Genomic DNA, 5,579 nt, shown 5'->3' on the forward strand with positions numbered 1-5,579 from the left:
AGAAACAAAATCACATTTGACAACCCTCCAAGAAGCTGATGTGACTGTTAGTCCAAGCACCACTAAGCCAGAGACTGTCAACCTGAATCTGACTTCAGCAACAGACTGTGAGACATAAACCCTTTCATATAAAGAGTAGTTGGAACCCTATCAAAAGACAATCATGAAATCTGGAGAACTCTTAGCTGACATTTGCAGGAATCAAAGGAAATACCTCTGTGGACAGTTTTGAGTCAGGATATAAGGAACTTCATATCTGCCATACATGCACTTGCTTTTTATGACAAAGTACATACAAAAATGAAAAATTAATCCATGAAACAAGGGTAATTTTTTAAAAGCAATACTTTAATTATCCTATTTCTCAATGATACTAGCTTTTCTTCCGAAGCTAGATAATTTCAGGTTTATATTAATATGTGTTTTGCTTCATCTTTTTTCACTAAATTACCAAGAGCATCCACATTAAAAATCAAATTTTAGGGCCTTGGAGATTGTTCAGTGGTAACATCTTTGCTGAACTGAGTTTGGATTCACAGATCCCACATTAAAAGCTCAAAACTGTGGAGGACTTCTGTAATACCAGTGAGCCTACAGTAAGAATGAAGATTCAGACAGGAGAATACCGTGCACTTGCAATGGAGATCCTTCCTCAACTGAGAAGATATGCCAATTCTGTCCAGAAAGTTGTTCTCTGACACGACATGTCCTGCATGTGTGTGCCAGCACTCGTGCACAAGCACACCCACACACACCAAGTAAGTTAAAAAAACATTAAAACATGTTCTCAACTTCCCTCTGATATCAGTTACTTATGTATCACCCATTCACTATAGAAACTAGTTATTTACATGAGTCTTTATTGTAGACACAGTGTGTCCAGTAGATAACATGCAATGCCTACTTCTCAATTGACCCTCAACAACTCCTGACAGGATTATGCTATTTTATGTGGCTCTAATAAATAATAATATGTAATACATAATATTGTACATTTAATGTATTTATTGAACCTCTAATAGTTACACAAATGTGCTTCAGCCTACCTAACCAGATTGTCAATTTCAGTCATTTTTACTGTTTATTTCTTTAGAAAATAATGGGCAATGATTGTTCTATCTATACACGTACAGCTACTGTGGTATTATATATATATTATTTATATTATATTATACATATTATATATTATATACAGGGAAATGCCCTAGTACACGTTTTGTTTTATTTGTGGAATGCTGAGTACATATGCAGCACATACCTCCTTTGAGCAAAGTCAAGTCATTCACTCTTTGTCACACACACACAAAAAGAATTGTCATTGAGATGATTCTCATAGAACACGAGTTGACTGGATATGTAAGGCAGGCAAAACTTTGCAATATCTAGCTATATAAAACTATCTGGCAACCATGACCTAATCTATCCGATTTAAATAATCAATGACAGTGCCCTTCATTTGTGTTTTGTGTGCTCTACATTAACGTTCACCCCATTCCAAGTTACTTCTCTAAATCATTATTTGCTTTTAATAGTATCATTTAAACTCCAGTGAAACAGTTAAGTGTTCCTTTTCTTTTAATTAGAAAAACAAAAGTTTGCCAGTGTGATTCTCTAGAATTGTTCTTAATTAAAGGCAATATGGTGCCAAAAGTAAGCAAAATTAGCTGTGAGATACAGAAAATGATAATGTGAATTTTATGGTGTGTATCGTGAACTGTTGTTATTTAAAAAAACAAAAGGTAAAATATTTACATATATTATCTAATTGTAAGTCTCATGCTATACTTAAAAAATATACTGGGCTGGAGAGATGGCTTAGTAGTTAAGCGCTTCCCTGTCAAGCCTAAGGACCCACTCTCCAGGACCCACTTTAGCCAGATGCACAAGGGGCGCACATGTCTGAAGGTCCTTTGCAGTGGCTAGAGGCTCTGGCTTGCTCATTCTCTATTTATCCATCTGCCTCTTTCTCTCTCTGTCTGTTGCTCTCTAATAAATAAATAAAAAACAATATGCCACATTTTCTAACATACTAATTCTAAAATAATACATGTTAAAACTTATTTAACTTTGTTTATAAAAATGAGTCTAGTTTAAATTAGTGCAAGTAGAGTGCAAAAGATATGTTATGAAAGGTTTCACAAAATTATTGAGAAAATATTTCAAATCATAGACACCACCATATTAAGAAAACTAATGTTGTTTTATGTTGATATTTAAAATATATTTTCATTGAACACTCTCCTGATGCTTAATAATCCATATCATTTCATTTAAATAGATCATTATCCTTTAAATTACATTTCAATATTTCAATACATTCCAATATCCTTTCTTATATGTGAGGAAAGTGTTACTTTTCCAGTGTCACACAGCTGAAGGTGGCAAAGATTCATTACAATAAAAACTTTAAGAGAAGTAAGTCTTTATTTCCATGTTTTCCGAATGAAGTTGGCTTTTTGGTTGCTTTCTGTGATTAGTCGAAGAGACCGAATCCCACGCCCTCGTCTGGCTTCTCCCACTCTTCCTTCGCTTCCACTTTGGCTGGGGCTGCAGCAGCAACAGGAGCCGCAGTGGTGGCGGCCGCCACTGTGCCAGCACCCACAAATGTAGATGGTTCAGCCAAGGCCTTGACCTTCTCCGCAAGTGGGAGGGTGTACTCAGTCTCCACGGTCAAAGCCAGGGCCCGCTTGTACCCCTTGATGATAGAATGAGGCACTGAGACAACAGTTGGGTAACCAATACACAGACAACCACTGGCAACATTGCGGACACCCTCCAAGAAGTGAGAATGCAGGGTATCCTTTGTGATGTCAAGCACTTCAGGGTTGTAGGTGCTGCCATTGTCAAACACCTGCTGGATGATCAGCCCAGAGGAGAAGGGGGAGATGTTCAGCGTGTTCAGCAGGATGGTCTCTCTGCCTCCCACTTTGTCTTCAGTCTTGATGAGCTGCATATCATTCAGCTTCAATGGTGCCCCTGGAGATTTTGGTGGTGACGCCTAAAGCCTGAAAGGAGGTCTTCTCAGTCCCCAGACTGGTGTTTTGGTCAGGCAAAGTGACTTCCCATGGGGCAGTGGTACCAGAAGGGGCAGCAGCTTGCACCTTATTGGCCAGCAGCATGTTCCTGATCTCAGTGGTCATCCTTGATGAACACAAAGCCCAAATTCCCTTGGATATGGGACATCTGTTTCTCCAGAGCTGGGTGGTTCTCCAGGTGTCCTCGGATGACCTTGAACATCACGGTGTTCTTGCCCATCAGCAACACGGCCTTTTCTCGGAGGAACATGCGGATCTGCTGCATCTGCTTAGAGCCCACATTGTCTGCCCCACAACGAAGCATTTTGAATAATCATCCAAGAGTTGGATGATCTTAAGGAAGAAGTTGGACTTCCAGGTCACCATGTCTTCCCTGGGCATCATGGCAGTGTGTCAGAGATTGCCACACAGGGTTTAAAAATGATGTCACTCTAAAGAGGATGCTCAGTCTGTATTTGCTACCAAGTACAGCTGACAAATAATGTTGATATCATGTTTGTGACAGTACCACACATCACTTTGATGCCTTCATAAAACAAGGTTATTCCATTAAAATCTATTCATGTTTACCTACAATCTTTTGTAATCACTGCCAGTCTTCCCTAGAATTTTATGACATTAATTTTAAGTATTAGCACCTTTATATTTTTTCTTCAGACAGAATTAGTTAGGACTTGAGATATCTGTTCCAATAAAAAAAGAAAACTGTGTTAAAAAAAAAAAACAAGAATATACCTGGAAAAGCATATGAATACTGAAAAATAACTATAATTGTCAAATGAGGAGTCAGCTTAAAAAACATGTTAGAAAACTAAAACTATATATCTAGTCTCCTACTTTGGTTACTAATAAAATAGGGAATGTAATGAGTATGTTTAGATATGATGTGGAACATGTTTCCCAGTAAATAGATATCACACTAACATGTAAAGAAAATGTCTAATATGAGTAAAACTAGATGTATTATTTTTCTACTATAAGAAAGATATTAAGATCATTTCATAATATAGCGAGTAAGAAAGCATGATACACACCAGAGACATGGATGTCTAATGATCATTAATATCTAATGGTACCATTTAATTAGTTGTAGGCTTTTCCTGAACATCACCTGCTTTTTACTGATAGATGTGTATTCATGCTGCATTCCAAATTCTTCAAATGATTTTAAACATGATGGTTTTGAGGCCACACACATACACACACACACACACACACACACACACACACACACACAAATATATTTCATTATTTATTAGTAGTTCCAGAGAAGCATAAAATTATATACATGTGTGTGCATGCATGTATGAATGTATGCATGTATACATGCATATATATGTAATTCTGTTATGAGACAGTGCTATTGCTACAATCATAACTTGTTGGTACTTCCTGCTATAGTACCTTATGACATGATGGAAAGTACATGATAGAGACCTACACAATTACCTATCCTAGAAACACATTTGAAAAGTAAGACAGCTTTCTGATTTTGGCTTTTTATTAATATTTTACTTTTATTCATTTATTTGAGGGAGCAAGATTGAGAATGAGCATTTCAGGGCATCCAGCCACTGCAGATGAACTCCAGACACATGTGCCACCTTGTGCATCTGGCTTAAGTGGGTCCTGGGGAATCAAACCTGGGTCCTTTGGATTGGCAGGCAAGAGCTTTAAAGACTAAGCCATCTCTCCAGTCCCTGATTTTTTTTTTTTTAATGTGGCATCGTTTCTGTATCAATGACAATATTTTCCTGTGATCTGAATTTAACATGTTTTCCCTTTGTGTTGATTCTCCTCCTCTTCTTTTCCTCTCCTCTTTCTCCTCATCTTCCTGCTTATCCTTTCTCTCTCCTCCCTCTCTCCCTCTCTCTCTCTCTCTCTCTCTCTCTCTCTCTCTCACACACACACACACACACACACACAATGTAGGATTGAACTGAGAGTTACAGCATTTTTTTTGCTTTTTGTTTTGAGACCAGTTTTCACTATGCTCCCCAGGCTGGGCTTGAACTCATATTTTTGCCTCAACCTGTTGTGTAGCCGGGATCACAGGTTTGTGTAACAACCTACTTTATTCTCTGTTTTTAAGCATAACAAATTTGAACATATAATTGAAGATGGTATACTGATTCTGTTTCTTTTTCCATTTTTACTTTTCTTAAAAATTTCATAGATGTATATACTATATTTTGAATATATATACCTCCCATTTTCATTTTATACTTCTCTCACTTCCACTTTTTTTTACAAATTTTGTTTATTTTTATTTATTTATTTGAGAGTGACAGACCACGCAGAGAGAAAGAGGCAGAAGGAACAAGAGAGAGAGAATGGGCATGTCAGGGCCTCCAGCCACTGCAAACAAACACCAGATGCATATGCCACCTTGTACATCTGGCTTACGTGCATCCTGGGGAATCGAGCCTTCAACCAGGGTCCTTAGGCTTCACAGACAAGCATTTAACCACTTAGCCATCTCTCCAGTCCTTAACCTCTTTTGTGACACTTACCAGTGGCTATACCACTAAAGAGAATTACTAC

The 5,579-nt window shown here is 37.7% G+C and overlaps 1 pseudogene; it reads right to left on the reverse strand.

The window, feature by feature from the left end:
- Positions 1-2,473: 2,473 nt before the first annotated feature.
- On the reverse strand, positions 2,474-3,416 carry LOC101612214 (annotated as a pseudogene).
- Positions 3,417-5,579: the final 2,163 nt, after the last annotated feature.

This window comes from Jaculus jaculus, chromosome 7 (assembly GCF_020740685.1).
Source record: "Jaculus jaculus isolate mJacJac1 chromosome 7, mJacJac1.mat.Y.cur, whole genome shotgun sequence".
NCBI lineage: Eukaryota > Metazoa > Chordata > Mammalia > Rodentia > Dipodidae > Jaculus > Jaculus jaculus.